This window comes from Rattus norvegicus, chromosome 5 (assembly GCF_036323735.1).
Source record: "Rattus norvegicus strain BN/NHsdMcwi chromosome 5, GRCr8, whole genome shotgun sequence".
NCBI lineage: Eukaryota > Metazoa > Chordata > Mammalia > Rodentia > Muridae > Rattus > Rattus norvegicus.
Window position 1 is genome coordinate 51470244 of NC_086023.1, and position 27257 is coordinate 51497500.

The window sequence follows — 27257 nt, forward strand, 5'->3', positions numbered from 1 at the left end:
AGTTGGATTTTATTTCTTGATTAATTCAACTAAACAGTTTCTTTTTATGTGGGATTGAGGCCATTGATTAAATGCATGTTATTCCGTTAAATGTGTGCCTCAGTTGATGTTATTCTTTTCTATTTGTGTTCCTGGTCCTGTTTTGTGTTTCTTTCCCCATGGGCTTACTTGTTTACTGTCAGTGGACTCTTGGATACCCTTATTCCTCTCCCGTCTGAGGCAGTACCCTCAGTGCTCTCTGTAGGGATGGCTTGGTGAACTGGATCGTTCCAGCCTATTTAGGTCATGGGAAGTTTTTCGTTCATCTGTTATTATAGCAGATAGTTTTTCTGGATAAAGTCGTCTGGGTCAGCATGTGTGGTCTTCTAGAACCTGGAGTCACGTGACTCCAGGATCTTCTGGCTTTTAGTTTCCATGGAGAAGTCAGCTGCTATGCTGATGGTTTCTTCTTGTATATGGGATGTATGCTTCTCTCCTGAAGCTTTCGGTGGCCTCTCTCCATTCTATGTATTCTGTGTTCCCATGCTGTGGGGAGGAGGGGGCGCTTCTTTCCTGGTCCTATGTGCTTCTTGTGTCTGTACAGATGTGTCTTTCCTCAACTGGGGAAGTTTTCTTCTGTGGATCTGAAGATATCGCTTCTGCCATTGCTTTGGGAGTCTTCTTCCTCTGTACCCAGAATTTATGGATTTTTCTTGCATGGTTTCCTGCATATGATTTTAGTTTTTTTTTCATATTCCTTGCTTGAGGGGTCCCTCTATTTTCAAGACATGGTATCCTGCCCCTGCTTGGTCCCTTCTACTGGTGACGCTCCCCCAGATCTTCTACTTGAGTGGTTTTCAATTCCATCTTCGTTTCAGATTGATTTTCTTCAGTTATCTAAGTAATTATCGTTAGGGACACATCTACAGCGCCAGTGGGTTGAGCAAGGGTCATAGAGTCGCGTCCTTTCTTACTGTGTGCGTTTCAGTGACATGACCTGGTCACGGGACTTGACTTCTTTTCCTTGGTTGTCCCACATGAGATTCTAGTCTGGCCTTGTTGAGTGGAAGTGTGTCTCTGATCCATCACTAGGCTGACACACAGGCCGAGCTTGGTCCCTGAGTATGGGGATGATATGGGTCCATGTGAATCTAAGGCTGGCTGGCTGGGTAGGTACAGCTAGCCTGGGAGTGGGTTGATGGTGTGGGCAGGAAATCTCTAGGCTAGGCAGACGTGGCTGAACCTACGTGTGTGTGGACAGTGCAGGAATGTGAGCTTCTGAGGGACTCACTGCCCATGCCGAAGAATTGAGTGGGTCAATGCCACCTGAAAATGAATAAATCCTCGTGACCGTGGAGGGGCAGTGGCTGACAGAACGACGTTCAGTTTGAAAAGGAGGTCTTGCGTGGCCACAAATCATATGAAAAAAATATAAAATAGCAAAAGCCTTCGAAGGTACACAAAGCCTGTAGTGACTCAATGCATCGCCCGCTGTCCTAGAGAAATGCTTTGCACTGTGTGTGGGGAAATACACAGGAGGATTTGCTGGGAGCTGGAGCGTCACCCCCTCTGATGTCGGAAAAGTCAACAGTTTGAGATCCCCCATCTTTGCAGTCTTGACATGTTAATGGAGTCAGATGGAAACATCGGTTGGTTATATGGAGTATATGTTATATAAATCCTCAGGAGACTACTTTGAGCTTGAACTATAATAGCTCCTTAGGTTTTTCTAAAAATGTATGCAAAATACATGTAAATGGAAGATAATGAACTGACAGGAGGCTTTGCACACAGCTACGCTCTATCGGCTTGTTCTTGCCTGCTTATAAGACTTCTAGGATGTTGGGTTGGTGACACCATTTTATTATTATTATTATTATTATTATTATTATTATTATTATTATTATTACACATGTGGTTGTAGTTGTTCATTGTTCAACTAAATTCTAAGAGGACATAGTTCTAAAATACGGGTTGAGTACCTTTATTCCAAAAACTTTAAATATTCCAGAATTTGAAACTGGCATGATACTGCAGGTGAGAAGTTCTACACTTGACACCATGTGTCAGGCTACAGTCAAAATGCAATTAAGCCAGAAATACTGTACAAAATTGATCTTCAGGTTGTGGGTATAAGATATGCATGAAACAAGGATGATTTTTTTTTTTTTGTTTCACCTAAGTTCTTTTTTAGGCGAGAGAGATTAGATAGGTAGGTAGGTAGGTAGGTAGATAGATAGATAGATAGATAGATAGATAGATAGATAGATAGATGATAGATAGATAGATAGATAGATAGATAGATAGATAGATAGATAGATGTGCAAATAACCCTCCCCCAGTTTAAAAAAATCTCAAATTCAAAATACTATGTTGGGGGTTAGAGAATTAGCTCAGCAGTTAAGCAAATACTACTCTTGCAGAAGAGAACCGAGTTTGGATCCCAGCATCCATCCACGTTGGGGGACTCACGAGTACTTGTAAGTCCAGTGTCTTCTTCCGGCCTCCGCAGGCACCCACACACATGCAGCACCTGCACACTTCGACACGTACATAAAAATAAGCCACGTTTAGAAGAACAATAGATGAAGCCATCTACCTGGTCAGCTCAGGCATCTCACGTAAGGCCTGGCACTGCAGCCCTTTAATACAGTCTCTCACCTTGTGGGGGCCCCGACGTAAAATCATCTCATTGCTACTGTAGTGTATGACTCTTAAATATCTGATAGGCGGGCCCTGTGGAAGTCGCTACCCACAGGTGGAGAACCAGTGGAGGGATATTCAGGTTGAGTAAGATACACGTTCAAAATACAACATACAGATAGGAAGGATTAGGTGATGCCTTTTTTTCTGTCTTGGACTCTTCACTTTTTTTGGGTGAAAGACTCAATTCAGATGACCAAGCTAAGCTCCTTAAACAAAGAAGTGGCGTTTCCCTTGCTGTTTGTTCTCAGTCCCCTTGTTTCTCCGTAGAAGACTCCCTTACTCATTCCGATAGCCCTCTTCTCTGCTCTCCCCAGCTTAATGGAAGGAGCAGCAAGAGATAACATTGCTCTCCATGAGCTTCTGACTACAACCACCCATGGTGAGACTTTGTCTAGCTGGGCCTTGAGAAAAGGGTTTGGTTAGCCTTTAGTAGCCCCGTACTTAGCCTATATTGAATTTGTCAGCTGTCGAAGCATGGTGGGCGAGCCTCACATTTTAAACACAGCCGACGTTTGGACCCGTTCTTGACCCAGCAAAAACTATCGGAAGTTGTTTCCAGCATCCACAGTATTTGTTTTTGTAATGGTTTGTTTTCTGGGTCATTATTTTAACCACCGTGAATACAGACCTATCCGGATCACATCCGCTGGCTTTTGCATTGCAGAGTCTGACTTGACTGTTTGCCTAGGGGAGGGGAATGACCCCATAGGAAAGCAGCCTGTTTTCTGATTAATGCAGAAGGAAAGAAGTAAAAGAGAACCAAGATGAGTAGAAAGGTTTAGGTTTTAGTAACACCATCTATTTATATATTATTAGTGATATGTTATTGATATATTTGGTAATGGCATTCTGAGGAATTTCAGTAGGGAGCCCTCACCAGGTTGGTTAGGAAGGAAGAGCTGTCGAGAACCATGCTGTATGACTTTCTGTATCATTAAGCGAGATAAGCATACCTGGGTGATGCTCACGTGTGCTCAGGCCTATTTAAGCTTTGCCGCCAGGACTGCGGAAGTTTGATGTTCAGCTGGAGTACTGGAGCCTAGTGGGTTCTAAATAACTTAATTCCTATGCTCCCATTCTCACCTCTCCCTCGCTTCCTCCTTTCCCCCTTCCCTTCTTTCCAGCTCCATCCTTCTTTCCTCCCTCCCTTTATTTCATTTCCGGACTTTCCCATCCCGGGAAACAGCTCAGAGGCCGTCCAGTATCTCCATTACCATTTCCCAAGTGTCCCTCCCCAGGCCGCTTCAGAGAACCCGCAGGGTGTAGAACCAGGTTACCTGTCTCCAAAGTTTCCTCACATCCCACAAGCAGGCACGAAAGCTGCACCTACTAGTTCTGGAGAGAGCTGATCTGAGCTGCGTGCCCCGGGGAGACGTTTGGTTATAAGGGGGACCAATTCTAGAACTGAAAAGTTCTCTCCTTTTATATGAATAGCAAAGTTGATTGATTAAGATGTGTCAATCAGGTGCTGGGCGTGTGCAAAGCTATTTCACGGCTTTTCCTAGAACCGAACGGCTATTTTTAAGTGTGACTATATTATCCTCAGCCAGGCTGCTGGATGAAAAAGTACAAAGGGCTAAAAATACTGAAGAGTTTCTGTAATGTCTGTTTTAAAAGGACCCATCTTCTGCAATCCCTTCTGTAATATCGTGGCTTTGGCTGTGATTGAAAGTGGTTTCTCAGTGATTATGTTTTAAGACAGATGACCATCCAAAAGGGCATTGGCTGGATTGTAAGTCCTGAACAAATGGGGAGAATCAAAGTAGGTGATTACTGTTAGACCACTCCTCTGTGGTTGCTACTGTTTGGGACATGCGGTTTGGGTTTTTTTTGTTGTTGTTGTTGTTTGTTTTATTTTGGTTTTTGTTGTTGTTGGTCTGTTTGTTTTGAGACAGGGTCTCTTTATATAGTCCTGTCAGTCCAGGAATTCAATGAGCAGACCACGCTTACATGTCAGGAGTGTTGGTTAAGCCGTGAATCCTGGCTAAGTTGTTTGCCTCTCTGGCTGTTGTGCTGGCATTTGTGAAGCTGGAGTAAGAGGAATGCTCGCCCCCTAAGGTGTCTGAGGATTAGTTTGGAGTGGAGCCAGGATGTGGTAAAGACTCAGTGTGTATCGGAAGCTTTCGGGTTTTTCCATTTATTTCAGTGTTCTTTTTTAAATTCCGGCTAAATAAACACAATATGCATTCTCTTTTTAAGTGTATCGTTCAGTAGTGGTGGATATATTTAAGTTGTTGTGTAACAGATCTGTAGGATTTCCATGTTACAGCCCCGAAGTGTTTGTTATTGTTATTATTTTAAATCTCGCTCTCTCCCACAGTCGGTCGCACAGCTCTGTGGACGTGGGACGTCGACTCCGCTAGCTAAGCAGGAATTTTAACTGCTCGAAGGGGCCAGCACCAGCACCCCCCCCCCGAATTTCTTGAATGAATGATTAAGAACAATGACACAGTGAATGCGGTTTTGAAAAACTATTTCTCACTTAACAAGTAAATCTATTTTTAAGCAGGTTCACGTGGAGTGGTGTAAATGGGAAATTGACTGCCTTCAGAAGCTTAGCTCATCTGTTTCGATTTGAAATAGGGCCTTATTATGTAGACCAGGCTAGCCTCAAACTTATAATCCTCCTACTTCAGCCTCTTTAGTATGCGGTTTACAGACATGGTCCAAAGTGGATCATGAGGCAACCATTTCTTCTTTTTTCTTAGATTTATTTTTATTTATGTGTATGTATATGAAAATCTGTGTGTGTGTGTGCATGTGTGTGTGTGTATGTGTATGTGTGTGTATGTGTTTGTGTGTATGTGTGTGTGTGCGTGTGCGTGTGTGTGTAAGGTGCCCAAGGAGGCCAGAAGAGAGTGTTGAGTGTTGGATCTCCTGGAGCTGTAGGTGGATGTGAGTCCCCTGACATGGGTGCTGGGAACTGAACTGCTCCATAGGCACAAGTGAGTCTTAAACTGCAGAGCGGCTTCTCTACCCGTAACCCCCCAGCCATTGGTTGTTAAAATGTATTTGTACTATTTCTCAGTTATTGTAAATTCTGGCTTTTCTAACTCGGCTTTTCTTCAACAGGAAAAAAGAATATATACTTAGTGTGGGTGGTAAAAGAGAAGAGGGAACACTAGACAATATGAATTTGAAAAGCATTCATTTTAAATTCATACCTTCTTCTGTTCGTCCAGCCCTGGCCACTGGACTTCTTATTTGCTTAAGGAACATAGGAATCATCTCATCCTTCCATCGGATCACAAGTTCAGGCCTTCATCTGTACTCACCAGAATTAATAGAACACTGAGATCCAATCTGGTCAGGCCTGGCCAAGCCCAGTCTAGTCTGGATCTGGGTCTGGTCTGGTCTGGTCTGGATTTGGGTCTACTCTGGGTCTTGTCTGGGTCTAGGTCTAGTCTGGATCTGGTTTGGGTCTGGGTCTAGTCTGAGTCTAGTCTGGGTCAGGTTTGGGTCTGCTCAGACTTGTCTGGTCCTGTACATCTGGCCCAGGCTAGCTCAGTCCCTTTTGGGTCTTTTAAAAGAATGCTTATTGAACATTGCCTAGAAAGGGCCAATGTTCTGGGCAAAAGGAAGAAAACTGTGTCTCTGACTTAAAAGTTTCCATCTGTAATAAATTACCATCACGTTCTGTGGATTTTTTTTTAAACGTTAAATGTTTGATAGGGTTTATTTTGCTCATGGGGAAAGAAAGCACTTCAATGTTTTTTGGTTTGTTTGTTTTTTATTTATTTTTAGCTAAACCTTAGGTTTTTGCTTTATGACAAATAGGCATTGCTACAAGGAGCTCCTTTGGTTTAAACGTTGCCATTAGGAAGTAAGCACAGAATGCGGGCTTTGCACAGCCTCACTTCCTTTTACGGGGAGCAGGGCTGGTGGGGGCCTTGGAGGGTGTGCAGGAGACAGGAAGCCTGTGGCCTGCCAGCGTCTTAACGGGTCCACACAACATGGTGGCCGGCAGGAGTGGGGAGCCAGGTGGCAACACTCCTTTCGTTGGATGCTTGGCCAACCCTTGCTCAGCTCCATGGTCTACAGTTACTCGTCTGATGGCATTTGGCTTTCACTTTTTCCATTGTGACTTTTGGAAAGTGACTGTGCCCACTCATTTGTTCCTGAGCCCGAAGATGGCGTTTATCTGTGAATCAGAGACCATAATCTTTTGAAAGGCTTCTCTTGTATTCTGAGATTAAAATATTCTTGGGCCAGAATGATGGTTCCGTGGTAAGCTCGAGGGCCTGAGTTTTATCACCAGGCCCTACATGATGGACGAAGGGAATCAACTTTTTCAAGTTGTCCCCTATCCTCCCTACTCATGTGCACACACACACGTACACACCAACCTACACAAACATAAATGTTTGCAATGAGAACTTTAAAATGTTCCCATATTTGGATTCTAACAGAAAGAAAATATGTGTTTTAATATATATATATACATATATATTATATATATCACATAAAATATAAAAGCTATATGTTTTTATACACAAATATAGACATCCCTAATGTATCAACTCTCCTTTTTGATTCTGTCCCTAAAGAGGAATAGAAATCAAAGAGTAAGCCTGGCTTGGGGCGTGAGGTCAGGGTCTTACTGAAGCAGCAGCTCAGTTGTCCCTATATGTCCCAGGTGAGAAGCCACCCTCCTCCTCAAAGCCTCTTGGACTCCTCTAGCCAGGCTCTCTGCCCAACTCATCCAGCACCTTCCTTTCTCTGACCAGGGTCCAGGAGCTTCGCAGGGCTGCCTTTCTTTTAGTCCTTTTTTTTCTGAAATGCCCACAGGGCTCCTACTCTCACTAATCATTTTTCTGAGTCTCACTCATTCTTTACTTCCTCTAGAAGCCCTTCCCAGGATCCCCACCCTCAGCGGGCACCACCCTGCTGTGCACACTTTCCCTTCTCTTTTCTCTTCAAGTTGTTCTCAAAATCTCAAGTTTATTTTCACCTGAGTTTGTTTCTCTAATGGTTTTCTCTTAGAACACTGTAAGCGCTGTGAGGGAGCAGGGCTGGTTTGTCTGTGTACACAGTATCAGTTTCTAGCAAGGAGAAGAGACTCAAGGAAAAGAATTGATGTGTGAGCTCTTCATATCCTTTATTAGATGAAAGGTATAGCCTCTCAATTACAAGGATGTGAGATTGTTTTTCTTTTGTTTTGAGATAGGATCTTGCTATATAGCCCAGGCTGACCTCCAACTTATGATTCTCCTGTCTCTGTGCTACCGTGCATGACTAAGGATGTGCAATCTTTATCAGGAGTTTTAGATAAACTATAGTAGGACACATAAGCATCTATTGAAAGTTGAATAGGCATTGTAGCATGATTGTCTACGTGCACAGGGGGGTCCTGGCTCTGCAGACGTCTCAGATGTGGGATATGTCACTTGTGGATTGTTTTCCTCAATTGGCGAATGAACAGACCAGCCAGATCTAACTCACTTAGGCTTCTCAGTTCATCTACTACTTGGTTATAGAAACAGTGCTGGGCGTTGCCGTGGGATATACAGAAAAATAAAGTTAGCTCTTTTATGCATTCATTCATGTAAAAATGTTTATTGAATAACAGTGTATACCTACTAAACCTTAGAGTATATCATAGTTAAACATACATATCTATACCACATTCATAGATATATGTATATGTACGATATAGTCGGGCCTAAGAAAAGTGTGTTCTTATATATAATGAACGTAAGAGTGAACCCCAAGAAAGGTACAGAATGCTGTACGGGTGTAAACCAAGTAGTGCCAAGGTCATGGGAAAGTGTCTTGGATAAAACAGTGATATGTTCTCCAATAATGGGGCGAACTTTGACAGTTGGAGCTCTAAGAGAAATTCTGGGCGTGGGAACCACTTGAGGGAAGGCACGGAACTGGGACAACACTTAGAAAAGAGACAGCGCCTTCCTGGGAGCACAGAGAAGAGGCTGTAAATAGGAAGCGTCTGGCTGAATGTCAGGTTGAAGCTATTGGCCTGTACGGTAAGATGATCTTTATATTTGGGAAAGGATACTTTCAATTACCTTGAAAATGTAAATAATTGTGTATGTGTGTATGTATCATGCACAATGGGGGGGGGAATTTGACTTCTTTCTTTTCCCTTTGCATCCCTTGAGTCCTCCAGCCCCTCCCTATCCCTTCAGCAGGTGCTTTGGGCAGTGTATTCAAGAGGAATGGGAGTACCGTCCAGCTCTGTCTCATTCCCGATTTCAATGGGACTGCTGTGAGGTGTTCTCCATTGATGATGATGCTGGCTATGGGTTTGGCGTATACAGCCTCTATTCTGTTGAGATATATTGTCCTAGGTCTTACTGTCACTGGGACTGTTATCATGAAGCCATGTTGGATTTTATCAGGGGATTTTCTGTGTCTACTGAGATGACCATGTGATTTTTGTCTTTAAGTGCATTTATGTCATTTATTATATGTACATTGAACCATATTTGTATCTCCTCAGGATAAAGGCAACTTGGTTATGGTAGATAATCTTTATGCTGGGCATCTGTATTCTGTTTGCAGGTGTTTATTGAGGGTTCTTGGGTCTGTGTTCATCAGGGATATTAACTTTAGTTACTTTTTTGTTGTGTCTCTACATGGTTTTGTTATTAGAGCAATACAGGCTTCATAGACATTTGAGAGTGCTCCTTTCATTGGTTGGTTTTGTTTTGTTTTGGTTTTTGTATAATTTAAGAAGTATTGGCTATGAATCTTTGAAAGTCTGGTAGAATTCTTCCCTGACTCTTATCTGGCAGGCCCAGTAAGGTTCCAAACAGTAGTGTCTGTGGCACAGATAGCTTCTGTGAGGCATAGTCCAGAGCTATGCACATGGAATGTATGTGTGTGCACACACATGTGCGTGAAGAGGAAATTATGTGTATATGTGAGTGAATATGTGCACGTGTGTTTATATAAGTGAATGTGTGTGCATGAATATATGTCTGTGTACAAGAAGATGTGTTTGCACATGGGCATGTATATATACACAGGCACATGTATATGAATATAAAAATGCATGCACATGGACATATGTGCACAAGAATGTGTGTGAACACAGATATGTATGTATACATGTGTTCATGTGTATGCACAAGTGTGGTGGGGCTGTTCTGGTAGATGGACAGTATACACAAATGGAAAGACCATAAAGCAAAGAAAGATAATACTTTCTTCTACTGGAAAAAGACTTTTGTGGTCTTAAGTTAGGACAATTACAAAATGTAGCACAACCATCCAGGAACTTCCACTATTTTCATTGATGACTGTTGACTTTTCCCCTGTTTGTTGAGGTTTCATTGACTCATAGCAGAGAATTGTTTAAAAGTCAAGTGGAATCGTTGACATCACAAAGACCATAATGACCTCCTAAGAACTGAATATAACTGGCCTATGGGTTAAGGCGCCCACACCAAGCTTGGTTATCTGAGTTCCGTTCCAGGATCCACACTATGGAAAGAAAGAAGTTGTTCTCTGAGCTCCACACGTGTGCTTCAGCAAGCATGTGGACACACACACACACACACACACATACATGCTGAATAAATGAATGTAATAAAATACATTCTTTAAAAAGAGAATTGAGTATAATCTAATAAGTATAAAGACATTTTGAAGACTGTTCATTTGTGTGTATGTATGTGTGCCTAAGTGAATTTACATGTACCGTGTCAGTACATGTACCTGCAATGGATCCCCTGAGACCCGAGTTACAGGCAGTTGTGAGCTAGCCCCACACTGGTGGTGAGAGATTAATCTTGGTCCTCTGCGATGCTGTCCAGGCTCCTCTTCCTTGGCAGTAAGTGCAACCACTTGAATTCACAACCAGTGGATCATAGGAGGGGAAGCAAGGTGAATTGGCTGGGAACTAAGAATTGGCTGCACCATGGGCTGCAGTGAGAAGGCTCTCTGGAGACATCTTTAGTGAGACAGCTCATTTAACAAAGGCTACTTAAACCTTTGGGGGTGAGTAGGGACTAGGGGGTGAGTGTACATCATTGGCCCAGGCCAGGGTTCTGGGGATGCCTCATTTGCATAAGGAGGAATTCCTGGTGCTGTTGGACATGACTTTATAAGGGGAAAGGAAATTCAACCTGGTTACCTACTAGCTAAGAGACCTCTTCTGGCGGGGCAAAGGTAGGGGCACAGGGCTACTTGTACAGGGGTATCAGAGGAACAGTTTTACTTCTGCCGATATCAGGATGAGATTTCTGGGATTTGATCCCACTTTTGCTCCAGGCCTGCTACCTGACTCCATGGCTCTCTGGCCCCACACTACAAGAACAGTAAGCACTCTTAACTTCTGATCTACCGCTCCAGCCCCAACTATAAAGAATTTTCAAGACAATCCTCATGCCCTGTTCAACAATTTAAGAACATAAGACACTTAAATGTTTCAAGTGAATTATATGTTTATTCAGACTTTGAAAGTTAGATCACAGATAATCTACTGGAACTGTTTCCCAAGTATTTGTTTAGATCCAACTGACATTCTTTGTGTGTGGTGCTCATGGTACTGGGGAATTACCAAGGGCTTGGCACATAATAGGCAAACAGACCAATCCTGAGCCGCATTCCAGCCCCTATGTGAATTATTAAGTACCAAAAAGAATTTGTTGGCACAGACCCTTTGAAAGGTAAGTTGAGCACTTTCTACCCAGTTCAGCAAGGGTAGACTATAGGGTTAGGGACGTGAGATGAGTCAATATGGTATTGTAGTGATATAATGACATGTTGTGTTTGTTACAAATTGCAGACCTATGTAAAACAGAAAACAGACCCCAAATATTAGCTGTAGAGTATAGTTAATAATAGCATGCCAGTTCATTAATTATAACAAATGTATCATACTCACACAAGATGTTACTTAAATGTGAGATCCAGGAGAAGGGGAACTTTCCGACAATTCTTTAAATAAGCCTAAAACTAGACTTACATTAAGGCTTATTACTTGGGAAAAAAAGAGAACTCAAAAACATTACACACAAAAAAATGAAAGCCCATCCTTAAACAAAGTAAAAACCCAAGGCAGCTTCTATTATGTAACATCTGCATGCATGTTCTGTTTCCGGTTCAATATGTTTCTGTGTGACCCACATTTTATTTCATCATTAGCTAATAACAAACACAAGATTTGGCAATTCTGTGTGGTGGACATTTTGACTGGTGAGTGGAAGAGCTGCTTGCCACATGCCTGGTAGGCTCCCTCCTCCCTGGCTATATCCTACCTCTACCCACACACCTGACCTCCAGGCCTAGACCTGTTTTGCTTTCACTAGCAGGCATTAGGACGAGTGGCCACTACGCTAAGTGTTTTATTTTCTCATGTGCACATATCTCACGTGTCTTGTCGCTCTCTTTGGTAGAGAAGAAGGGAAGTCCTTTGGGAAGGAGGAGATTCCCATGGTACAGTCTGACTCCAGCCTGCTTGCATACATGTGCATGACTGCTTTTCCCAACCTGCCCCCACCCGCCTGAGTGAGGCGACTGGAAATGCAGCTATTTGGAGACATTGTTACTGAAGTGATCAGGTCGCTGTGTCTGAGACAGATTCCACCAACCCAACGGAAGAGTGGTTAACATGATACACTATTGTAACAGCGTTGTTACTGTGTTCATATTATCATATCGTATATACATTATGTGGGAAGCTTGTGTTCAGCTAGTTAAGTCTTAATGCTCTATTCAGAGTTCTACATGGAGAAGTGATAAGATTCAGATGTATTGCACCCTTGGCTTTGGAAATAGTATATTATTTTAGTGGTTAGCCATCCGGCTTCTCAAGTATGTTTGGCAGGAGGCAGTATTGACATTTGGCTTCCATCTTTTAGCCTGAAGATATCTGTGATTCAGGAGAGAAGGGCACAGACCTTACAGGGCAAAGCTAATGTGGTGGGTGATCTTTCCGACCACTTCTCAAAGCTGGTGTCTGCATACTGAGGAGCAAGAGCTGTTCTATAGACCGTGCCTTTGGAAGTCAGTGCTTGATTACTGTGTAATGAAACCTTAAGCTATTTGAAGTCGTATTTCCTCTTATTAGCGTAAGAATCTTGTAAGAATCTCTTACATTAGACTACAGGCTAAAGGAACAATCGTTATTTATTTATCTGTGCGTTCTCTTCTTAACAGAACGAATCAGATATCATGGTCATTAGAGAAATAACGGTTCAGTATGGATTTAGTCCTATGCCAAGCCAGAGTATTTTCAGCATTTGAAAAGCTAATTATCACATAAATATTTTAGAAAGCTCGTATTGAAATGAGTCCATGGTGAAAGTGTAAGTGTAACTCGAAGCCCTACGGCCTCAGAATGCTTTTCTAAGTGTGTAGAAATCCATGGAAGTGTATAGAGCTTGGCTCAGGTTAATTTTGGTCTGTGATATTTATTTCCAAGTTTTTATAATATAGTTAATATAGTTAAAAAAATTTAATGCAACTTAATTTTTAAGAGGAGGACATTGTGGGCTGCTTTTCAACACACTCCATATTCTCTTGTGAGGCAGTGAATTCTCCAAACAAATGATATCCTTTGATTGACTTCAACATACATTAAACTATGTTTGGACCTAAGCCATAATTAGTACATAAGGAACTTCTAAAATTAATATATACCTGTGACCTATAAGATTAATTTAAAAATGTTTAACTTGGTATAAAATATTCATTCATACTCATTTAAATACTTCCTTTTTTTGTCTTTTTCTATACTATTTGTGTGTGTGTCATTATTTTGCCTTCCAGGACTAAAATAAAGGTTTGCTCTGCCACACCCATTTATATCCCATGGGCTCCACAGCCCTGAATACAGATAATGAACTCCTGGTTAAAATGTTTGGGAAAGGGGTTGGGGATTTAGCTCAGCAGTAGAGCACTTGCCTAGCAAGCGCAAGGCCCTGGGTTCGGTCCCCAGCTCCGAAAAAAAGAAAAAAAAATGTTTGGGAAAAATTAATCTGGACCGAACATACACAGACTCTGTGTTCCTTGTCACTCCCTAGACAGGTGGGCGTGGCTGTTTACGCTGCTCCTACATTATGTTAGTGTCATGAGGACCCTGCAGAGCATTCAGGGTACACAGGAGCATTTGCGGGTGCCGTGAGGATGCTGTGCCATTTTATATAAATCATTTGAGCCTTCTTGGATCTGGACATTCACAAGTCCCCACAGACATTCAGGGACTGCTACAATTGCTTTTCTAGTGCTATTGTTTGACTAATTATTATACCATAGTTAATTTTTTTAAATAACTGTGTGTGTGTGTGTGTGTGTGTGTGTGTGTGTGTGTGTGTGTGTATGGTGTATGTACACTTATCTTCCTTTCTATAAGAGATCATGAATGCCAGTGCTGAGCCCAGGGAAAATATCAAAACAAACACGACCTTTGATCCTTCCAGAGATAATCATCATCTCTTAGTCATATCGATAAAATTTCTTAGTCATATCTAACCATAGATAGACACGTGCACTTTGCCAGAATTGCTAAAATATTTATACACAAACATGTAAGGGGGAAAAAGAGCTCTACATTGCTTCAGAGTGGTGGCCATGTTCCTTGGATTCTTTTCGGAGACCTGTCAGTCATCCTAGAGCCTGCACCTGGCCGAGGCTCTGCCCTGACATTTTCAGTTGATCCTTCCTTGTTTTCTTTGCTAGTTGCCCTTCAACAGAAAGTTCACCACCTCTCCTCAGCTGCTAATGTGATTTACTTCGTGTGTCTAGGAAGTCAGGATTGTTGCTGGTTTTATTGTTTGGAGGGGACTGACTTCTTGGTCTGAAGCCAGGGTGCTCCTAGCTGATGGAAAATTAAATCCACCAGCCCCCATTTCAGAAATTGCCAGGTATATGCCTCAAAGACACTTCATGGGCCAGGTTAAGTGGTTGTTAGGTCTCTCCCGGCACACTTCAGATGTGCTGATTGTCTATTGATTATAATCCAAGGATTATTTTGGCATTGATCTACCACCACACATGCGTTTTGATCAGAAAAAAAAATGTATTGTGGTAACTAGCCTGATGCCTGTCTTGAAAATCAGCATCCGAATTAGTGTCTGCAATTCTGACTCTGCGTTAGAATGTGTAATTTTTCTTAATTTTTAAAATAGGAAATGAAGCGGGTGCTTTTTGGACTCAGACCCACAGCAAGTAGTTATTAAATACAAATGAATAGGAGAAGCCAGTTGAGTTCCAGGCATAGCAGTGTTACAATGCCTTTTCTCCAGACGAAATATGCCATCATCATTTCTTGCATGTGAGACAGAGCCACCTTATCACAGAACAATGAGACCTAACTAATTTTGTGTTTAGAACAAGCGAGCAGTTGTCCAGATAGTCTGGAAGATGTTAGCACCAGTGGCTGCAAGCTGTCAGGAGCCTCTTGAGACCAGGGTTCATTTTCTTAGGTTCCTGTCAAGTACCTGACCTCTTCATGCCTACACCAGTCTCACGTCAGCTTCTACTCAACATGAAATACTTGGGATTGAGGAAGAGTGAGCCTTGGCAATCAGCTCATTAGCAAGGATTGTTTTCTCTGCAGATAATTGGCAGCCTAAAAGTAGAACTCGTTTAAATAGTTGTAAAGCAATTTAGTTGGACATCCGCAGTTGTGCTATTTGTGTGTGTGTGTGTGTGTGTGTGTGTGTGTGTGTGTGTGTGTGTAGTAAAATACTCCAAAAAACTTAATATTTTATCAAAAGACACAACTCTAAAAATGAAACCTACTGACTAGTTTCTATGGCAACCACTCCTGAAATGTATCTGGCCGGCGTGTGTCTTTCCATATTTTTTTCTTTGCACGCTCTAAGGAGTTCCTTGAATTTTTGTTCCTCCAACGGATGGAGAGATGGATAATTGACACAGAGAGATACACCTCCCTGGGAAGAATTTAAGACCTGTAAAAATTTGCATGGTTTTATAAAGAATACTATTATGTTCTTAGCATAAACAAATTTGATTAAGGGACAGATCTATTGCTTTTATTTAGTTTAAACAGTGATGAGGCCTGTTAAGTATTAAACCATTAAAACAGTGAACTTGGGGTTCATTTTCTGATGTCTCTGTGTGAGATGTGTTGAATTCTAGAGTGACCAATGGCTTTTTAAATTCAGACTCATTTGCTGTCCCTGCAAGACCTTGTGTGTTCTACTTTGTCCCCTTTCTATCATCGCTACCCCCTCCCCCGCCTCTACACACACCTTTTCCAGGGCTTTGAATCTGTCTCAGTGGAGCTCTGCTCTGGACCTAACCTTCTTGTCAGAGGGTATGTGGCCAGAACACAGAATAGAAACGACAACTAATTTATTTATTTATACATCTTCATGTTTCCTAGCAGGTTTCATTCAGAAAAGTTGTCAATGTAACCATTGGCAAGAAGGGGTCGTGGTATATATTTCAGGGGTTTGGGGTGGAGGGTCTGTTCTGAAAAACATTTCTGTTCTCTCAAGCTCTGTCAAGCTACAAAACTAATAGATGAGGCTTGATGGCCTTGCAATATAAAACACGCTCACTGAGAGTGGCCGTGTCACAGCAAGCTCACAGCATTTATTTGGTTAAATCCACAAGGAGCCACTCTAGGAGATATATCAAGTGGCTGGAAATAGAGGGATGCTAAGGAAATAAACTATACCGGGCCCAGCAGCCGGGGAATTACAGAGACGACAGAGAGCCAGGATGTCTCTGAGCCTGTCAGATACATTTGGTCCTAACAATGCGTAGTAGGAAATGAATAGTTAACTTTGGAACCCTTCTTTGTACTCTCAAATCCTCCCAGGCCTTAAAAATAAGATCCCTATTGCTCCTGGGTAAGAGAGAATAGCATTGCCCAGTCTCCTGGCCACATAATCTCCAGTTTTAACATTTAGCCCCAGTCCCTTCAAGTGACAGCCATCCTCTTCCACTCGGTGATCTGACTTGGTGATTTGCTCAGTCTGGCTGGCCAGGAATGGACCCTCTGCAACCATCCTGTCAGGACTGGGATGGCGGCTACACACCCCAGCCTGCCTTTTGTGTGAGTGGGTCCTGGGGGAATCAGACTCAGATGCTCATGCTTATGAAGTAAGAACTGAGCCTTCTTCGCAGGCTGCTAGCCTCTGCTTTGTGTTGGCTTAATTACCACAGCAGCTTTTATATGTCAGCAGTTGTATTAATGGAGAACTTTCCCCCATTGAAAGGGCAGGCTGTCTTAAGCACAGATCACTTTAACAATCTGTTATAATATTTGTTATTGGGCATGGATGTAGCCATGGCTGTGCTCTTTGGTGGACAGGAGCGGCATGTCACTTAGGAAGAAAGCCAGTGATGAGCAAGCAGAGATCACAGCAGGCAGCGGGGTTTTGAAAGGTGAGACCACGGGCCCAAGGTCACTTAGCTGGTAAGTGGTGAAGTCAGACCAGCTTCCATAGGCGTTCAGTGTCTACCACGGAAAGACACGAGCTCCGTGTAAGTGTGCACAGTGCTTCGACCGCTTTGTCAGCACCAGGAGAGAGGATTGTTGGCCAAGATGGCTTCCCTCATTGCTCCTTATCCTCAGCACCTACCATGACACCTTCAGTGAGCGATCAACTGTACCTTGCTATCTTTCTCCCTAAACGGTTAGACTATTATATGGCCAGCTTCATTCATTTGACAGTTTTATTGCTTTCCACTTCAAAAAGAGGGACCTTTTCTCTGACCCGGCCTCTAATCCTGGAGAAATCTTGCCTGAGGTCCTGTGAGTAGACAAGAGCTTTTCCAAGCTGTTTTTGTGCAAAGCTCTGCCCTTCCAGGAAGTATTTCTCGATTGCCCTGGTAATCAAGTTCACGCAGTGTTCATCAGTTCAGGCAGCAGACCGTAGACATAGATATGTCTCTGTTCTTACTGTCACCTCTCAGTCTTACTGTGCGGACTCTCAGGGGGCGTGCTGCATGGGAGACAGCCTAGACTCTGCTCTTGATCTGTTTATGAAGACATTACAGTGTTTTTTCAGTATTCACGGAACCAGCGACCCCTTGATGTGTTTAGTCTTTACATGTGTTCATCTCTACATCAAAAACAGAGGAAGCCACAGGAAATTGCTGCCTGTATTTCCAGGAAACTGAACAACATTACCAGCTGCTCAGTCTGCACATCCCAGAATACCCTGGTGCAGGCATCGGTGACTGATGGAGGTGGGCGATAAGGAACAGGACTGTACTCATCCTGTCCCTTCTTGCTGTAAAGCCCAGAGGATGCATGCCCTTGGGCTTAATGAAAATGCACAAAAAGGCTTCACCCCTCAGTTTCTGAAAGCATAACTACTGTGTGAAGCGAGCTGTGCCCTGCGCCTGGCGCACGTGGCTCCGGTAACCCTGGCTCATCATAAGGGACTGGAGTGACTCTGGAGAAATGTCACGTGAGCCTGTGGACAGAGTGGGAACTCTAAAGACAATAAGCTCACACTGACCTCCACTACTTTTAAAACTGTTTGTGCTAACAGTGTTGACAACAACCGTTGATCTAGCGAATGTTGACGGTGGTGTACCAGGTGTTTGGTAAGGACCCTACAAGCATTAATTAATCACACAAACTCTTCCCAAGAGTTGGCTGTGTCATTCCAATTTTCAGATTTAATACTTGAAACTCGCCCACGGTCGCATAAGCGCATGGCCTAACTATATATTGTTCCAGGCCAGCAGTCTCAATGGTCTGGGGGATTTTAGGTCTGGGTGGCATCTGTATGCACAGGCAGATGGAAGCCCCCAGAGCTCCCTGGGGCAGGCTGAGTAGACATAGGGGAAGGACTCTGGTGCAGGTCTCACCTCATAAATTCAAGCATGTGATTAAAATGAACATGAGACGTTCACATTGCTCTGTGAGCTGAGTCGAATGTTCTTGATGAGCATACAGTTTCCCATCCTTCGGACCAAAGCGAGGCAGACGAGATGAGCAGTCAGCAGAGCACTTGAGGCTCAGTGATAGCCGTCTAGTGGCTAATAGCCTGAATGAATCACTGTGAAATGATTTCACTGGATCCAGAGATACTGCCTGTGAAATAGACGACAAAAAGAAGAGTGTCTAAGAATTAGACACAACGAAAGGAAATTTAAGGACTTGGTAGAAACTGGACCCGAACTTCCTGGCAGTTATTCCGAGGCTGGGGAGAAAGGGAAACTGATCCTTATTTGCTTTCGTTTTAGAGGTAGGGTCTCCCTCTACAGCCCAGGCTGACCTCTAGACGCTAGAGGCCCCATAGCTGTCTCAGGCTCATAGACTCCCATATTAGCCTCCCAAGTGCTGGGCTTTATAGGGTTGTGCCATCATGCCTGGCTGATTTTCAGGTTTCAAAGGAAAAAGAAAAGTCTGTTAAAATTTTGGAAAGACAGCATGCAAACTGGCAGAGAGATTGTAGCGATTCGAATTGGTTTAAAGTTGTTGGCTTAAAGCCCTTGGGTGCACTTCTCATAATACCCTTAATTTTAGGATTAAACACCGTACATGGTGTAAAATACTGTACATCTTATAGATTGACTGTGTGCTTTGTGTGTGTTCGCATCTTAATCTCTCAGTCATCCTAGGCCTTTTGTTTACCTCACAGACATCTTCCCAATAACTTTCCTGCTAATCGAGAAACAGGAAAAATAAATTAGTTCTGATACTTACAAGAGGGCATTTTAGGTTTTGTTTTTTTTTTCCCTTCAAGGGTGGGAACTGCTCGAAGGGGCTCTCCTCACGGTCCTCTCTGCTCTGCATCACCTGAAGGGGGGCATCTATCTGCCGGGGTGGGTTTGAACCCAGTTATATCTAAGCGAGCAGCCTCCTCTGGAGGACTGGTACAGCGTGAGGATTTGGAGGAACTGCTGATTATAGCGGAATGCTCTGATTATTTGGAGGCCAGCCTAATACGTATTTCCCTCTCCTTCAGTGATAAAGAGGCAAAATTCTTAGAAGACACACTTGTTTGTTTGTGCCCTTAGAAGCCTTATATTATAAACCTCCACTTCGGATCGGATACCCTGTGTCTGCTGCAGGCTGGAAGATCAGCGTATTTCCTCCTGTTGAGAAAATAATAATGTCTGGCTTTCACTAGAATTCTCCTCATCGCCAAGACGCTTTAAATACGGACTAATTAGTTAAAATGGAGGAAATCTGGCAAAATAGCCTCTCTTTGAAAACCAGACTTAGAATATACGGTGATTTGCTGTATTTTTGGAACAGAAGCAACTAGAAGCCTTTTATTATTGGCTGTAATAGCAAGTGGCATCTCGTATTATGTTTGGCTGCTGACATATCAAATTGCGTTTTAGTTGGTGGTTATAACATGAAATAGTAGAATATGAGTAGACTCAAAATGAGACTTGCAGCCGTGGGACATGGAATAGTTGACGTTAAGGGGTTGCCATGGCAACCTGTCAGGATGTAGCTTTATAATCTTTTGGATTAGGTTCCGGCCCAGGGTCACTCTGTTGGAATCGGATGGGGGTGGGTTTTGGTAGCAGGAGGCAAACGCCATATCTTTACCCGATAGCATTTACATTTGCTGTTTGGTCATGTTGCCAAGGTCAAGCAGAGATGACACCGTCAGTACGTTTAAATTACTGCAGAACCTGGACAAGGTCACATCTGCTAGTGAAAGAAAGACTCAATGCCTGAGACTCAGTAGCTGAAAGATAGGATTTCCTGTCCTTGGCCATTGGATAAAAAAAAATATATATGTGAGTGTCTATGTATCTGTGAAGAGGTTATAGGTCATGAAAGATTGAGAAATTAGACCCTTTGATAATTGTATTACAGAAATGGGGCTGAACATCTTTAAGCAACCAGTTTGGCCACAAAGCCGTTGAGGCCCAGCTGAAAAAGCCATACTCTGCTGGGTGAGGAATTATTCAGAGGACTTGGGCAGACCATGGCCGGACTCTGTTGAGAACAAAGCCCCAACGCTTGCCTCCCTCCTCACATGGTCCTTACCCCTGAGGACTGCATCTTGGGATAGTCTTGTGTCACTGAGTGTGACCTCACCCAAGGACTGGGGCCATGTGGAAGAGGGAGCGTTCTAATTCTCAGCCAGACTCCTGCCAGGGACAGTGTGATCTTGAACACAATCCAGTTCCTCCTGGGTGCCCCCTAGACAATAAAGGGGTTGAGTTGCCTTTGGTTCTGGCGGTATTATTCATCACCTTGTAGGCATAGCCAAGTGTCCACATTCCCTTTGCCTGTTGGCCTGTGCGTCCATCCCCAAATTGGCAGAACTGTCTGTCGTGGTTGGTGGGGCCTCCTGATCATTAAATGAGAGAACGAAAAAATTTTTCCCACCCCCATCACACTTCAGGTTTTTACAGTATGATTTCGAACCCAGGTTGCTGTGTGCTAAGGTCAGGATAAAGTCCACACTGAAGATGGCCAGTAACGGTGCATCGGCCTGCTGCCACTGTATGATAGAACAGTTAACCGCTTGGACAGTTTCAGACAGATGGTGACTAGTAGCCCCTCCTCAGCCTGGACAGAATCTAAGAAGTTGCTGTGTGGTCCGGGTTTACAGACCAGCCCCCAGAACCATTACTGAGAGGCAGGTTCTGTGGAGGCACAGTTGGCTGTGGACTGTCAGCCAGCGAGAGGCTGGTGACTGCTTTCTTACTTCAGGAGTGACAATCCGGATGTTCTTGTTTGCAGGGCCCATAGCTACCATCACACATAGTTTCCTTGCCCCATGCAAGTCTCCAAGCCATGAGTTCACTTGAAGGCCTTTGAAAGATCTGGCAACACCAGATTATAAAGATGAGAAGAGATTTATTTTTTTCCAAGCCAATATAGTGATTTCCCACTTCCCAGTCTCCAAGTTAAGCTTCGCCGGTCAACGTGATTTTTGCAGATCATGCTCAGCTAACCTCAACATAAATCATCCCGCTCTCTCCCCTGCGAGCTAAGCCTGAACCGTGATAGCCAGAGACACCATCCCAGAGCCTGGGTGCACATTGGAACTACCTATGTGACCCTAAAAGCCACTTTCACTTCAGACACCCTGAAATTTTAGTGTGGGATGTGACCTAGGCAGCAGGTGCTTTAAGATCTCCAGGTGATTCCTCTGAGCCAAGTTTGATGCGATGGTTTGAGAATTTGGCATGAGAGTTTTGCTATTTGAACCCGAGGAGACACTGGAGTTCCTCAATGGACAGACCTTACTTTGCACTCCAATGGAGTATCACCACCATCCCTCCCTTGCATTTTAGCCAGCATGCTTACTTTGGGCTTAATTAGATCATTTCACTACCTACCTCTGAGCTCTGACTCAAAGATGTCAAACAGTGGGTCCTCCCCCAAGGACACTCAGTGATAACATGAGCCCCGTTTGACTCTCCTATGAGAAGTATCTACTCCCTATGTCCTGCATTTCCTTTTCAATTGTTTTACCCTTAAAACATTGTTACTTTTCTTCTAAGGACAAAGTAAACACTCTCCCCTATGATTGGTGGTTCTTTCCCACAAATATTCGATCATCATATTCACCACTGAATGGCAACAGCTGTCATGTAGCGTTGCTCAGAAGTTGATACTATCTTACAGGTAACAGAATGGTCAAGAGTTGGAAAACAATGTAAGAAATAAATAAGTCATTTTAGCCTTAGAGGTTAGCACATTCTAGTTAACATGACCAGTTGGAAAATACAGTTGCATTGGGAAAACATACTAAAGCAGAGAATAAATTTGAGTCTCTTACAGATGCCCTTGGTTAGCTTAGAAATCCTTATGGCCTTAGGTGGATTTGAATTGGAAGCTTTTAAATGGAGAGACGGATTAGACGTTGAATAGAGGTGGAATTTGTGGTGAAGGCTGGGGTAGAAAGTGGAGTATTGTAGCCATCTAGCTGGAGTTTGAATTTGGCAAATAATAAGGAGTAGAGGTGGCTGTTTAAATCAGATTTCACAACAACAACAACAAAACATTTTTGGGAGACCCCAGAAAAGGGGTGAAGAGTTTGACATTTTTTTCTTTGTGCAAATGTTGATGTCTAGTTGTCTCACTATACTGGTGTCTTGGATCAGAGAACCGGGCTGTAGTGTAGGCCTGCTTCTTGTGATTTTTCTTGAGCTAAGCTTTTTGAAATTAACTCTGCTCCCAAGTTTTGAAATTCTCTCATCCTGAAGTCTGTGGCTCAGAGCTGTAATACCTAGGAAGAAAAAAGGACAGGGGTGGGGTGGGAAGCTTTCCTTTTGAAAGGGAGAGTTAGAGCAGGCAGGGAGCTGTCATGGTTGTTTCTCTTTGTTGGGGAATTAGAACGTGCCCAGCAAAGGGCTCCACCCCTCATTTTGTGAGCAGTTTCCCTCCATATTTCCTAATTTTTCCCATGACGTTTTCGCCTGTTTCTTCACAAGATTATGAGGCCTGAAAGACCCCATTGTTTCACAGAGTGTGAGCTTGTGTGTGTTGCGGGTCTGGCTGCCTTGGGTCTGAATGTGGGTGGTGCATCCTGCTGGGCCAGACTCAGTGGAGAATGACTGAGGCATATTCCCGATGGGAGAAACACTGCGCACTCTGAAGCCACAGAGTGGCTTCCTGTGAGACGGTGCTGACTTCTCAGTGTCATTCATAAATTGCAGTCTTCCTTCACGGAAGGTCACATGGATAAAGGCTTATGCAAATTTGGCTTTGCCACCAAATAAAGAGAAGTTTTGATTCCTGTAATGCACTCAACACTGTTGATAGCTTGCTTGGATTCAACTGAGTTCATGGAGAGGCAGACCATAACCTGCATGACCAGTCCCACTCAGCGTACTTTTTGAGTGTACAAAATATTAATTCTAGTAAGGGGGGAATGGAATGATAGATGACCCCCAACTAAAGTTAAATATAATTATTTTTTAAGGAAAGAAGGAGGGTTCTGGTATTAATGGGACATTCTTTAAGGAAGGTAATGTATTTTGAATATTCATATATTCAGTATTTCCCATTTGTAGCTCAGGATGCCCAGGAATTCAGTCTTCCTGCTTCAGCCTCCTGAGTTCTGGGATTAGCATCATGAACCCCATGCCTGAATTAAAGATGGTGATAGATCACCTTAGTGCTACATTCTGAAGAATTGGGTCTGTATTCGATGAACAGTAATGTATCTGTGGAAGTCACTACATTGGTAAGGAATGATGGAACCTTGTTAACACTTTCGACCCTAGTTACAGACTTCTCACAGTTCCTTAACATTATCGATGACACTAAGGCCACTGACTCAGTCAGGGCTGAGTCAGCTGTGCACCTCTCTGGCAACTCCACATTCGCCGAGTCTACTGGCTGCTGAGGTGGAAGTGTTAGATACTCCACGGAAATCAGCAACCGTTGTGAGTCAGAGCTGACTTCAAGCATGTAGAAGCACACCACTGCCCAAAGTAAAATTTGAAAGGGAACGGAAGAGACTTCTCCGAGGAAAATACAGTAGTACTTCCACTCGGCACAGCACCAGTATTTCACAAAATGAGTCAAACCTTGTGGCCTTCTGCCTGAAACCTTCCAGTTGATTCTTACCGGAATTAAGAACCTCACTGAGACCTTAAGGCTACCAGTGACCCCAGAGCCCTTTAGCTTCCCTTTCCTTAGTCCCACCCTCTCAAGGCCCTCATCTTCAGACACCTGGTCTCATCACAGCTTCTGTGAAACACACAGACAAGCTACTCTTTCTGGACGTAGACTGGCCTGAGACTGGGCCTTACTTTTTAACCCCAGGCAGGCCTTAAACTCAAAGTCATGCTCTCTTGGGTATCTGTATTGCAGATAGGCATAACGACACCCAGACCAACACGTGCTTTTAAGTCCCTTCCCTGAAGCCAGCGGTACTCAAATTTAGGTCCATTAGAATTACCCAAGGGCCTGAGACGGTTGTTTCTGACCAGGGGCAGGTTTCTAAGTCCTTGGGAGAACATGTTCTACATGATAGCATGTTCTTACTCACTCCATCTTGTGCCTCCTCAAGGAGGCCCACCCTGGTTAGCCTCTGAAACGACAGCCATGTCCTGCACACTTGCAGTTCTTCTCACTCCAGCTTTCCATTGCTCTTGTTGCCTTACAGCGAAGAAGCAATTAGCCATTGTGAGCTTTATCTGTGTTCATTGTCTGTCCGCAGATAGTCTGTCCTCCGCCTGTCCATAAAGATAGGAGCTTTGTCTTTTCCTTCTAGGACGCGTCCCAGGTTTCTCAGAGTGCGCCTCGGTGTATGAAGAGTGAACGGATTGTTGAAGAATTAACCAATGAGAAACACTGAGATGAGACTATGTATCTCAGCTGTCGGGCCCAGCTCCTCTCGGTCTGTCATTTAGAGGTTCTCCAGATGCTGTCTGGAGCTTCATTTCTCAGATTCTCTGCTTCTGTGGCAAGGAGAAACGGTCACTCCTCTTGGCTGATGTTTGGGCCTAACCTGATGATCCTCATGTAGGGTTACACCAATGGTTCTTCTTTAAAAAATTGTATTTTAACTTTAAAGTGCTTACTAAACCAACGGCCTTCAACCTCTGGTCCGTTTTAGTTCCCTGGATTTGAAAGGCTCTGTAAATATTTAATTTGCATTTCGCCTTAGTACCTTAAAACACCTTTCTAACTATAATTTTAAAACCACTCACTTAATGCATGACCAAATTTGAATGTGTTGAAAGTACCAATATATTGAATTAGATTATCAAGTTAACTTGAAAATTGTGCCTTTTTTTTTTTTTGCTAATTTGATGTTATATGTTGGAATTTCTCACAAGTTGTTCTAGATTAGGGAGGGAAGAGTTTATATCATCTTATAGTCCATCATTGAGGGAAGCCACGGCAGAAACTAAAGGCAGGAACCTGAGGAGAATCCCCGGAGGAATGACGCCGCTTACAGGCTAGCTGGACATATGTACTCAGCTAGCCTTCTTCTGTAACTGAGAACTACCTGCCCTCCCTGGGGCTAGGCAGGGCGGGCAGCATGCTCATGGTGGCCAAGACCCTTCTCCATCAATTAGCAACCAACAAAATGCCCCTGAGACACACTCTCAGGCCATTCTGAAGGAGGCAGTTTCTCAAGGGAGAGTCCCTCTTCCCCAGCGTGACAAGTTGACAACGAGGATTCGCAAGCACAGAAGTTAGCATTGATCAAGAAGTTGCATAGCTCTGTTTTTAGATTCTAGCCCGATTATGCTCACAAATGGAGCAGTCAGATTGCTTCTGTCACACTTACTCAGCAAGTGGATCACCTACCTGCCCAGGCCTCGGAGCCCTGTGGGCCACGGTCACCTGTGCGGGTTGGCAACCCACAGACTGATACAGAGTCACTCAACTCACTGTATGTTTCACATGTTCCTTGTTTTAAGGAATTTAAGCAGTTGTCGGATCATACACTCAATTAATTACGCGGGTTATTAAACTTTGCAGTTAAGTCTGACTTGATACTTTTTAAGCTTTTGGAGGAGTTTGAGGTAGATTATCAAATTATCCAATGGAAGACTACAAAGTCGTTATCATTACCAGTGCAGCTGGCCCTTCACATCCGTTCCCTTCCAGACCACAGATGCAGGCGTTGACCCATAGTGTTGGACATAGGAAAGCATCCCGTGTTCCTTGCGTTAAGTTGGATTCTGAGCCAGCAGTAGGAGAGCAGAGAGCCGGGACTCCGTCCGAAAGTGTCTCCGAGTTCTTACCGTACGGTTCAGATAGTGAGTGACCGACCTCTATGGTTGCCTGCATTTCGGTGTCCTTAAGTCAGCACAGCTGAATACAAACAGGAACTAAAATCCCGCATCCCTTCAAGTCGGCAGTGTGGACTCTGCTGCCTAAAAGACCCATTCGTAACAGAAGGAGAAGCCTGTTGAGTGCTTTGTGGGAAAAAAAAATCTAAGTTATATTTTAGGGAGCTTTTTACACATTCTTCTGTTTTGTTGCTCAGGCCCACATCATGTTCGAGCCCCCTCAGAAGTAATGACTGGGGCCATGTGTTGTGTCTACACTGGTAATCTCAGAGCTTAGGAGGCAGAAACAGGAAGATGGTGTGTCTGAGGCCTGCAGGAGCTTCCTAGAGACGTTAAGGTTAGCATGGACCCCGCGCAGTAGAGACCCTGTCGTGGAAACAACAGAAGATTCAGCTGGGTCCCAAAGCTTTGCCTCCCCTCGTGCCTAGCACTACCTCACCCGTGAGGGATACTCAGCATGTGTTCAATAAATAGGTTATTTTCAACTGCAGAGGTATTTACAGATTTTACCTTCAATCACCCAGTCACTGACATTTCACTGAAAACATACACTTTAATATTAAAACACACACACACACACACACCCTACCACCACCACCACCACCACCACCACCACCACCACCACCACCACCACCACCACCACCAACCACAGCCATGTTGGACAGTTCTATGAGCTCTTTCTTTCATTGCTAAGTGACCAGTCTTTTTATCCCCTGAATTCTTTCTGGAAATACTTTTTGGCTAACTCTTTCATGGCACCCTGTTTTCCCTGCTCTGGCCCTAAGCCATAACCACCACCACCTCCCCTTCCTCCCCTTCCTCTTCCCTCCCCCTCCTCCCCCTCCCCTCCTCATCCCCTCCCTCCCCCTCCTCCCCCCCTCCTCATCCCCTTCCTCCCCCTCCTCCCCCTCCGCCTACTCCCCCTCCTCCTCAGC

General features: G+C 43.8%; 1 protein-coding gene across 7 annotated transcripts in view; it reads left to right on the forward strand.

Moving 5' to 3' along the window:
* Positions 1-27257, forward strand: part of Bach2 (BTB domain and CNC homolog 2) — a 350229-nt gene that overhangs the window by 41442 nt on the left and 281530 nt on the right. The gene's annotated exons all lie outside the window — the stretch shown is intronic.